The following is a 12,598-nucleotide window of genomic DNA, read 5'->3' as shown; positions in this document are numbered from 1 at the left end:
CTAGCGAGACGCATAAGTCACTGGCCTCTCGTGCTACATTTGGATAGCACCCAAACCCACATGCGAAACATCAATAAATATAACAAATCCTTCACTCCCAAAGGGAAGAGTGAGGACAGGAGAGGACGTGAGGTGGTCCTTCATCTCTATGAATGCCTGCTCACATGTGTCACTCAAAATAAACTTAGCGCCCTTCCAAGTCAACCTGGTCAACGGGGCTGCAATATGGGAGAAGCCCTCAATAAAAAGCTGGTAATAGCCCGTCAAAGCAAGGAAACTATAGATCTCAGATGCGTTCATGGGTTGGCCCCACTGATGCACTGCATCAATCTTCAAGGGGTTCACTACGACACCCTCCCTCGTTACCACGTGACCGAGGAACTTCACCTCCTCCTGCCAGAACTTGCACTTCTTCAGCTTCGCATAGAGCTGATGTGTATGGAGGGTCTGCAAGGTAAACTCCAGATGCTACTCATGCTCCTCATGGGTCCTCAAATATATTAGAATGTCATCGATGAATACCGGAACAAACTGATTGAGATACCGACAGAAGACCTCATTCATCAACTTCTCGAAGACCACGAGCGCATTGGTCAGTCTGAAGGCATGACCTAAAACTCAAAGTGACCATAACGCGTCCTAAAAGCTGTCTTCGAAATGTCTTCATCTCGGATCCGAATCTGATGATAGCTAAACCATAGGTTAATCTTTAAAAAGAACTGTGCACCCTGCAGCTGATTAAATAAATCATTGATCCTCGGGAGCAGATACTTATTCTTAATCGTGACCTTGTTGAACTCGCAGTAATCCACGTAGAGCCTCAATGAGTCATTCTTCTTCTTCACAAAGAGTACTGGCACTCCCTAAGACGAACTGCTCAAACGGATAAAGCCTAACTCACACAACTCGTCCAACTGCTTGTACAGTTCCTACAACTCTAACGGTGCTATACGATATGAGGCCTTCGAAATAGTCGCAGTACCAGGCACGAGATCAATCTGAAACTCGGTGTGCCGATGAGGCAGTAATACCAGAATCTCTTGAAACACATCGAAAAAACCACAAATGACCGACAACTAGTCGATACACAAGGCAACGGGCTCCTCAATTACGCACGATATGAGTTAAGAAAGCTGCTCTCCTCTGGGTTCTACTATAAACTGGAACCGCGACATGCTGGGTATACAGAACGTGACTATCCTCGCTGACCAGTCCAATATGGAGTGATATTCGGTGAGCAAATCCATACCCAAGATGACATCAAACTTGAACATTGGCAACATGAACAGATCAACAGACAAAAAGATATCCCCAACCAGAATGGGAAAAGACAAGCAGAATCAGCCCAACACTACAGTCTTCCTTAAGAGCATTGATATCGACAAACGCTCACGAGCAGACTCTAACGAAAAACTGATCGATCGGTAGAAATTCTTGGCCACAAAGGAATGCGATGCACCAAATTCAAACAATACACATGCTATGCTTGAAGAAACGAGGAGGGTACCCTCGAAGATCCCTCTTGAAGACTTAGGGTCTTGCTGGGTGGCATAAAATCAGGCTTAAGCTGGCCGGGGAGGTGCTTGTCCCCTCTGAGGTCTCTATTATTGCTACTGCTACTACTGTTGTGACGGCCTATACTGCTGCCTCATCTTCCGCTGGGGCCTCAGTGGCTGAGGTGGTTGTGGTGGCTGCTGCTGCGGTGGACGCTGTTATGGTGCTCTCGGCTACTGCTGTTGAGGGTGGGGACACTCCCAGATATGGTGCCCCATCTCACCATACCTGAAACAGACACCGGTGAACTACCTCAGAGGTGGTGCTACTAGCGCTCGGAAGGCTAGGCGGCCTGTGCATCTTTGATGTGGTCGATGCTACTGGGAGCCAATGGAGGGGGCCTTCCTCTTCCGGTCTCTCCTCTGATCATGGTCACTCTGCGCGCTGGCCCACTCGGCCTCGTAGATCTGGGCCCTTCATACTACCTCCTTGAAAGTCGAGAGCTCATGCCCAACAACATGGCCTTGGAGACCATAGCGTAGGCTGTTCTCAAAATGGCAGGTCTTCCACCCCTCATCATAAATCAGGTACGGCGCGAACCTTGATAGTACTGCAAAACGAGCCATGTACTGCACCATGGACATGTCTCACTACACCAGGGTCTCAAACTCGAACGCTCGCTGCCGACAAATGTGGTCGGGGAAGTACTGCCGGTCGAATCGGTCGATGAAATCCTCCCATGTCTAGATAAAATCAGGCCCTGCAGCATGAGTGACGGAGGTCCACCAGTGCTCAACCTCTCCCTCAAGAATATACACAGCCAATGAGACCCACTGCTGGGTTGTACACCTCATAGTCTCAAACATCTTCTCTACTCGGGAGTGCCACCTTTATGCGGTTGTCGAATCGGGCTCTCCCTGGAATCGGGGGGGAATCGAGCCAAAGGAAGTCTCTCAATAAGGAGCTCGTGCACTCCTTCTCTTCCTGGTCCTGGGTCTCAGTGGGGCGCCTACCATGCCCATTGAGGGCAGCTGTCACAGCCTAGAGCATCTGCTGCAACTGATCGGCGCTAACTGGTACAGTAGGGGATACACTGGTCTCGGACGGGGGCATATGATCGATAGGAATCTCGGGTGGTGGAACGGGAACTGGAGGTTGTGGAGCGACAATCTCCAGCGGTGGAGCGGGGGCTACTCTTGTGCCTCGAGTGCCTCGGGTGCCTCGCCTAGGTAGCATAGTCTATGAAAAAGATCAAAGGTACTTGTCAGCCTTAAGAACTCTCAAAGGCACATACGTTAAGGGTTTACATTAGAAAATTACTAAGTTATTCAGGTTCGGGACCTATTCATTCTAAGTTCATAGAAGATATGTGATGTGATCCTCAGGTAATCCTAAGTTATGCTTTAATACCAACTTCTGTCATGCCCTAAACTCAGAAACTGGGCTCATAGAATTCTTGATCACCGAATCCGATGCCGATAGCTTCCGTAGTACCCCATTCTCCGCTCCTGACACCCATATGCCAGATTCTGATCCTAGGATCCTACAAGGAGGATTTCCAATAATTTTTTTTTGTAAAGGAGTATAACTACAAGCATAGCCCATGTACAAAACAACATCACCACATATCCACTATAGTAAAAACTTTGAGTACAATGCGAAAAGGGAAATACAAAGATAGACAAAGCTCAAGAAGTTGGCTATACGCTCCAAGCTCAATGCTGCTGCAATGTCCTAGTGTCACCTGCACGCAACAATCATACATAAGCTTATAGAAAGCTTAGAGGGTGGTGTAAGTGTGTGTGCAAGGTAAGTGCTAAGTATGGAATATCAGAGTAATGCGGAAACATGATAGCATGCTTATGAATGCTATCTGCCGTACCAAGGCTATGCAATGCAAGGCTAACCCGGCCGAATGTCATATGCAAGATGTAATGCAACTCAAGCATGTCAGTCCTCATCGGAATCCATATATCAATATAATTTATCTCTGGAATATTATCGGGGTCTAGTACACTACAAACCAGATTGCTACCACATCATGTGCAACAAAGTGAGTGGAAGAGACCTCACTATCCACCTGCCAATATCGGGCTCGACTCATCGATAGCGGACCCATTTCTCAATCTAGTCAAACTCAACCTAGCTTTGCCCCCTCCTCTTAGGCGAGTAAGGCCACACCCCCTTCCAACCGACCACGACACAGTGAGAAGCGTGAACTCTTGGTACTTTGCACTTTGTGCTCAAAGCATCCACTCGGTCTAGACATTGGAGTGACCTACCATAAGGGTTTAGAGAATTTCACCGATGGACATTTATCACACCCCATGCAGAGAAAAAGATTTTCGGTGTCCAATCCTGCCATCCACGATATGCCCGTGTGGGCTACGACCTGGATATTGCTAGGGCATACAGTAATCATGTCATACAAATGCAAGATGCATGAATCACACTATCAGTCATGCAGCAATCCTGTGCATACTGTGCGCTCATGTGGGACAACTCCTCCTATCAGGGAGTCCTATAAATAATGTCCAAGGGCATATGCTATGATCAGTCACTTGTATCAAGCATACATATGATTCATATGGACAAGTATCGTAAAATCATACTAAGCATGTTATATGATGATGAACTCTCTCCTTATAACAAGGATGGGCCTAGATGGCCTACTCATATCAAGGATGGGCCTAACAATTATGGGGGCCCAATTGTTTGGGTTAGCCCACTAAGGGAAGATGAGAATGGGCCTAACAATGGGCCTCAGGAAGGGTTACAATGTGGACATTAAACCATCATTGCTCCCAAGTCATGGCCCATTTAGAACCAACTAGAAAGATGAATGGGCATCATAAACACTATTAGATATGTCATGGTAGAATCACACATCACATCGGCCACATATACATCGCATTGGGCCTCACATACATTACATTGTGTCTCACTCATGGGCCTCACATGCATCACATTAGACCTCATACAAGGGCCTCATATACATCGCATTGGGCCACAACCCATAGGCCTCAAATAAATTACAATGGGGCACAACCCATGGGCCTTAAATATGTCACAATGGGCCTCACCAAATGGGCCACAAATACATCACAATGGCCTCGCCAAATGGGCCACAAATACATCACAAAGGGCTTCGTCAAATGGGCCACAAATACATCACAAAGGGCCTCACCAAATGGGCCATAAATACATTATAATGGGGTGGGCCCTACACATTCCAAATGGGCCCCACTAAGTGGACAATCTGGACAGCTTGGATCAAACACGTACATCACGCGGGGTCCATGGATGGTGTGAATACGCACATGCATCACGGTGGAGTCCCACATCTAGCAATGGGCAGCGTGGATGTAAAATTCATATACATATTTATGGTGGGTCCCAAGTGGACGGTGTGGATATACACAAATCTCAAGGTAGGCCCCACCCGTCCAGCAAACGGATGGTGTGGATAAGACACCCATACATCACGGTCAGCACACACATCAAATAGATGGATGGCTGGATATAGAATACATGCATCAAAGGCCCACCATCCCTAGCAGATGGATGGCGTGGCTATAGAATACATATATCAAGGTGGACCCCACCAAATGGATGGACAACCAGGATAACAGATACACCATGGTTGGCCCCTCACAACACCATTCATGGATGGACGGTGCGGGTAAAAAATACATACATCAAGGTGGGCTCCACCCGCCCACACGTGCATCACGTGTGGGGCCCCACCTGTCAGATGGATGGACGGTATGGTATAACACATACCTCATGCTCAGATCCACAGAACTTGATGACGTCAACTGCATCTATAACTGCTGGGGCCCACCTCCAATAGCTGGACGGTGTGGTTACAGCACTACATCATGGTGGGCCCCACCTGCCAAATGGATGGACGATTTGATATAACATATACCTCATGGTCAGGCCATCGAACTTGCTGACGTCAATCTAGTGGCAGCTGCTGTGTGGGACCCACACCAGATGGATGGTTTGAATATAACACATGCCTCCTGATCAGGCCCACTTGCTGACGTCCATATAGATGGATGGTTGATACAACACATATATCAGATGGAACCCACCGTCTAGTTACTGGACGGTGGGAATACAACATATACATTGAGGTGAGGTCCATGTGTATGTGGCCCACCCGAACCGAATAAGCTGATGTTTGTGTCTTGCATCTCCAGTAGCGCCTCCTGCTGGATGGTGCGGATACAATACATAAATCATGGTGGTCCACCCATGTGGACGGTGAAGGTATATGACACATCATGTGGGGTCCACGTCAGTGTGGCCCACTTGTTCTGGGTCAAATCCTATATATATGTTTTCTCTATGATCCGAGCCAGCCCAAAACGGACAGCAATGGTGGGCCTGGACATGGCAGCGAGGTGGGCCCCGCTTGAACAGCGGTGCGTCCCACGTGTGGACGACATGGATAAAAATACATACATCATAGGTGGGTGACCATATAAGGAAAAGAGAGAGAGAGAGAGAGAGAGAGAGAGAGAGAGAGAGAGAGAGAGAGAGAATCGAGTGGTGGAGGGAGCTCCGCCACCATGAGCTCCCCTAGGTGGCCATACACAACACAGACAACAAGTGAGTCCCATATCATGTGGGCCCCTAAATCAAAATCATGATCTAGTGCTATGAACACCCACCGATTGTCTTCTTCTTTAGCTCCTTGGAATCCTTGGCTCCTAAGCTTTCTCTTTGATAGTGGATGATGAAGTTTGGAGGGCTAGGACGAGAAATGAGGGGGTAGGAAGTGGGCCACCCTTAGGGTTCTCCTTGGGGAAGCTTAGATGTCCACTCTTTGGTTGCTTGGAATGGTAAAAAGAATGAGAGAGAGAGAAGGTGATGGGATGAAAAGGGATAGGTGTGAGTGACATGAGGGTTGACTTTGGAGGTAGGTTGCTTGTCTTAGGGAGAAAGAAAGCATGAGCTAGAGATGGGATGTGTACTTGATTGTTTGATGTGATTGATGTGATGTTTGGGTAGAGATTCTCCTGGGATTCGCAATGCATGGCATTTTCTTCAAAATAAACATGGGCCCACAACTCCTAGCCTGGGTATTTCTTCGGTGCGTAAGACGCGGCGACGGTGCGGCCGCAATGGTACAAGTCTCGGGTCGAGTCAACTCAGATATATGGGATGCGACTTGGGGTCACGTGCAAATGCCGATGACAGGTCGTGGGTTGCCGAAACTCGACGGGGAGGATTGCGGGAGCCTATGGAACGGTACAGACTAGGATACGGGTTTTACAGTGTCGATGTTACCATGTGGCAAAAAAAAAAATAGATGGTTGTTCCAACCACATCAGCTTTTAAGTGCACCTTCATAGGCAATATCATGGTTGATAAAGTGTAACCACTATTTCTTCAATTGCTTGATCATGATGGAATTAGGTCTCATCCTTCTCCTTGGAGCCTATAAAGATCAAAAGCAAATATGAGAGAAAGTCCCAAACCCAAACAATAAACACAATTATTAATTCAATACAACGTTGTGTATCTAGGCTTAGTCTCTTCCTACTTAGTAGCAGTGGACCTTAGTGGAGATTTAAAATTAGCCTATCCTTGTGTATTTATCGGACAGACTTAGATTGTAAGCAGTAGTTGTAGTTTTCTTCCATGTGCGTATGCATGCTAGACCTGATGGAAGACAATAGTTTAGGAACCCACCTACCTACACTCTTACACCAAGCCGATCATAGTTGTAATCTCTGGCATTAACTTTGTTTTGCTCATTAGCATGTCGCTCTCAGCTAGCTAGTGATTCCCCATAGTGGTAATTTATTCACATTTTCCTTAACTGCATCCATCTGTCTTCCTTGTTCATTTTGACCATTCCTTTTTTTGTACATTTCAACTATACAACTGATGCACATTCACAAGTCCTTGGATTTTCAAGATATATATATATATATATATATATATATATATATATATATAGATAAAGATGTCATTTGGAGAAAGAGCCCCAATCTCGGCCAATCCTCTGAGTAACGAGTGTGCGGCAATTGGCTAAATAAATGAAGGATTAAGCCATGACTGAACCACGCCATCTCAATGCCAAGGGCCAATGGTCATAGTTTGAATATGTCCCAATCAGTTTTGGAACACCCACAACCTTCACACGTGTTCCCCGTAGCCGAATTTGAGGACTAACGCCATTTTGGCACACCCTGTGAGACATGTATCCAGTTATTAATTGAAACTTTTAACAACATGAGTAGATGATCTGTAAGTGCTATAGTTTCCATCCCTGTGTGTTGTCAAATTTGTAGTGCCAAAATCACTATTATACTCTGTTATATATAACTTGCATAAGTGAAGCTCTCTCAAGGATCAACATACATAAACAAGCAAAGCTCTCAAGTACAAGACTCAAGATCTTGATTGAAAAAGCTGATCTCAAGACAAGACTCTTGAATGCAAGAACTGCTCACAAAACAAGACTCAAGCTGAAACTCAAGCTGATCTCAAGACTCAAGTTGAAAGTCAAGCTGAACTCAAGACTCAAGCTGAAACTCAAGTCACTTTCAAGATTGAGCTACTTCAAGGTTTAATCTACATCAAGACTTCAAGGCTCATTCTTCATGGTCTCTTGTTTCAATGTCCATACTTCATGATTGAGGTTTGTTTGACCATAGGATGACCTTAGAAGTAGGTCATTTCGGATACATAAGTCGTATGTTTATTTTACATGTGATTGGTCTGTTCTTCGACTAGTCCTAGGCCTTCTTCGACTAGTCCTAGACTTGCTTCGACCAGTCTAAGAAATTCCTCGACCAGTCGTAAGTTTGTTACAAATTCCAGATAAAATCTGTTAGCCTTCGACTAGTCCTGGAATCTGTTCGACCAGTCGTAGGAACAGTGTTTCTGCATCTTCGACCAGTCGTAGAATCTACGACTCGAAGTCCAGCGAAGATATTCAGGACCTACGACCAGTCGAAGGAAACCTACGACCAGTCGTAGGAGAGCTACGACCAGTCATAGAGCGGTCTGAGCATATCTGTAACGACCTTGGAATTTTTGTGCTAATCTTTCCTTAAGTAGTTGTTTTTGGGGTAATTAGCGCTTTACTTGATTGCTTGTGAAATTCGCATCAATCACTTTAAATTATATCTGCATGGCTCTAAACGTGTAGATTAGTGAGCGCTACGTTACTCTGAAATCTGGGATCCATCGCTAAATCCAGTTGTTCTGGGGATTTTTTGGAAGATCTGGATCGGATCTGGACCGCGCGTCGAAAGTCCGATGGCGATGATCTTAGGCTGTTGCGGTCACCGAGTTGGGCTTGATCTTCACCTCAAAAATCAAGTCAATCTGATGTTTTGGGTCGATTTGGTTGAGTTCGGAGTGAAGAGTGTGAGAACGGTTGGAATTTAATAAGCTTTTTATGAAATCTGAGTCGTATCGCTTGCGCGACGATTTTAAGCTATCTGACCGTTGGATTCTGACCCAATTTAACCCTCTGATCAGGATGGTTGGCCCAGGCATATCCTAGTGCTTGTGGACCTGATCGAGATTCCGTGACCGTTGAATTGAGTGTGGTCCGCCACGGCTGATCTGAAGAGCCGGTCGGTACGAAAACTCAGCCTGACCTAGATCCATGGTCAGTGAGCTTAAGTCCGACCTTTCGTGGTTATAGGCCCACCAGAAGTGCTTCGTTGGATCGAGAAAGGCGTACTTTGGTTATAACCTAAGTATACCTTGACCCTGGGGTTATTTCCATCATTTTAAGGCCTATATATAGTCCTTAAACCCTAGCTCTCATTTCCATACGAATTTCTCTAACCCTAGCTTGGAGAGAGAGTGGAAAAGAGAGAGTTAGTGAGAGAGATTAGTTGGTGAATCACCTTGATTCTTCCTTGTTCTTCTTCACCTTTGAATCTTCACTTTGAATCGTTCCTTTGGCGATTCTGAGTTCTTTTGGGGTAAGTTAAACTAACCCTAATCTGTGTTAGAGCTTAGATTAGACTTGGTGTTGTTGTATCTCATTTCTATCCTTATTTTAGGGTGTTCTTGCGCCGTTGACGAAGACAACTCGTCTAAATCAGTTCGGCGGTTCTTTCTTTGCTTAAGGTGAGGACTTTAAGTGTATAGGTTATGGTTTTCAAGGCTTTCAATCCCAGTTAGTGATTTATTCTTGTTATGGATGAGATTTCACATGCCAAATGTTGTGTTTACATTGCTTTCCTAATATGCATGTGCTATATTGAGATTTGTGTATTCTAGGTGTATTTATAAAGTACCGTATACGTATATATTATGCACTTATGTTTGCCATGATTATTTGTCATGTATGTATGCTAGATGCATGTATGACGACTCCTTGGTAAAAGGAATTGTCTAAGTGCATGTATTCCAACATACGCCATGTAAGTTGTTCCATGTATGTTAAGTGTTGGTAGAAATGCATGAATGATCTAAGTGTAACTAATTACACTTATTGTGGGCGTTGAGAAGTGATTCTCAATACTCCTATTAATGCGCATGTTTTCCTTTATGCGGTTACATTCCAAGTTATTTAAATTCAAGCATCTCCTATGCTTACATTTATGTTAAGTTGATATTCTTCAAATGTGTATGTACCATGATTTGAGTTGTTGATCCATTACTGTTTTACATTCCATATGAATATTTGTAGTAGTGTAGGATGTTTGGGACTATGCCTTAGTCCAGGAGATTGGTAATTGACCCTATATTCGTGGTTGAGATTGCTTTCGCCACGTAGGACGTATTAGACGAACCCGAGTCGTATTAGAGTTGTCGGCAGTGGTTCGACCACGCGGAGTGTTTACGCACTCCATGTCGTTCAATTCAACGTGCGCTCGTGCTAGTCGAGTTCGTCAAATAACCCGATTGTCCAGTGTATGTTAACCATGTATGGACGCTACTGCTTAAATCTAGGGTACCGAACTTACCAGTGAAATCCTAATAACCATGGTACCTGATCCGCTAAGACTCATGAGCCGGACATGGTGGTATGGGACACCGTGGTCGAGCTGTCGGCCTACGCTGGGGTGACGAGCCTCCCCGTAGTGACCAGTGAGCAACTAAACTCGTGAGCCGATTATGGTGGTATGGGACACTATATTCGTGCTGTCGGCCTACATTGATTGGTGACGAGCCCTTTGTAGTGACCTCGAGCATACCTGGATACCGCAAGGAGGTGACGAGCCGATCTGTGGTAGTAAGGGCATGAAAGGCGTACATTGATTGGTGACGAGCCCTTTGCTACGACCTCAACTATATGATCGTATGAGATATCTAGGATTGACGACCCTAGTATGGATCACTGTTTGGATGGTGACATGAGGAAGGTATCTTAGCTTCCCAATCCTGTTGTGTGAAATGGACTAATAACAACTTGGTAATCATATCCATGCACCGCATTTGCATGTGCTTTGTAGATGTGGCGCACTTTGAGGCGATGTCATGCGTAACGTAAGATGAAGACGCTGAGGGTGTACGCGTGAGGGCACGCATCATATTGCATTCATACTTGCACTAACAAGAGTACTTAAGATTTAATTACTTTTCCTGCTTTATCATTACTGTTTGATTGAACTGATAACATGTTAACCAGTGCCTTATTGTTCCACTGAGTTGATCACTCACTCCCACGTTCGGGGGCGGTGTTACACACCCACCAGACTCTGTCTTAGGCCCTGATGTTGCAGATGTGGATGCGACGTCTGAGGCAGAGCGGGAGCTGGACGACGACGAGACTGCCTTCTCCTATATGCAGTTTTCAGACGGGTTCTAGCGAGCCTCGGTCTGATGCGTGGGATCTCTGGGATTACTATTTGGGAACTGAAATGATGTAACTTGTACTTATAATTTTGATAAATAACACTTTTACACGATCTGGTTGTATATGTAATTCAGGGACTTACACTTGTACACATATTTTACTATAAGTCTTCCGCTTGCTTTATCCACTTATCCCTGAATCATATCTGCGTTTTGGCTTAATCTATCCCATGTTTATGTGCTAATACAGTCAACATACATCATTCATTAAATATGTTGCATAAGTGATGTTTTGGAACTCGGGAGCTGAGTTATGTTCGACCCCCGAATTTCAGGGCGTTACAATATCCCGCCGGATTTTTCAAATATCTGTTAGAGCTTCGACTAGTCGTAGAGCACTCTAGACCAGTCGAAGACAAGATCTTTTCACCTATAAATAGTGCACGAATCTCAGAAGAAATCATCGATTTTATTATAGTATTCAAGCCAATCCTCGTCGAACTTCTGAGAGATAATTCTGTGCTCCATCTAAGCTAAGTGTGCTTATTTAATATCTTCTTTCCTTAGCTTTATTTTAATTGATTTTGTTTCTACTATTCCAATATGTTTTGATATAGAGGAATTATTATTCCCTTTCTTTGGAATCAAAATCAATTAAGGCAAGCCCTATTTGGTTTAATTTAAAATCTATTAGAACTAGAACCATTGTAATCAAGTACTGGACATTGAACTTGGACATTCAATCATCTACTTTGATTTGGTTCTACTGGGCTGCTACAACGAAAGAGATTTTCAGGTATTTTACATATTGTAAATTCCTTTCTATTATTTTGGTTTCTTTCAAGATTTGCCAGAAAAATCTTGTTATTTTGGTTATCTGAGGAAAGCCAGGAAAACTCAGAAGTGGGGTTTTTTTAATTGTGTAAGCCCACATACAAAGACACAATTGTAAGGGTTTTGGGTGAACCTGGGAAAACCTATTTGTTAGTAAACGCTAATATCCCCTGTGTGAGGATATTAGGAGTGGAGTAGCTTTTTGTGTGGCTGTTGTATAACAGTTGGTGAACACACAGGCGAACCACTATAATCCCTTGAGTTGTGGTTGATTGTTTTATTCTTCTAATTTTTTATTCTTTTTGTGGGATGTATGTATGGTGGTGAATGTTGTAATTATTTCAAGCTTTGTGAGAATGTTGTAATAGCTTAGAATTTACTTTCTGCTATTCCTTTATAAGCTTGATTTTCAATTTCATTTGAAAGTTGTTCCAGCAAGGTTGCCCTGCCATTTTTATGGTGTATGGCTGTCCCTAGAACAATA

The sequence above is a fragment of the Magnolia sinica genome, chromosome 4, assembly GCF_029962835.1.
Source record: "Magnolia sinica isolate HGM2019 chromosome 4, MsV1, whole genome shotgun sequence".
Taxonomy (NCBI): domain Eukaryota; kingdom Viridiplantae; phylum Streptophyta; class Magnoliopsida; order Magnoliales; family Magnoliaceae; genus Magnolia; species Magnolia sinica.
Note: the sequence above shows the minus strand (reverse complement) of the source record.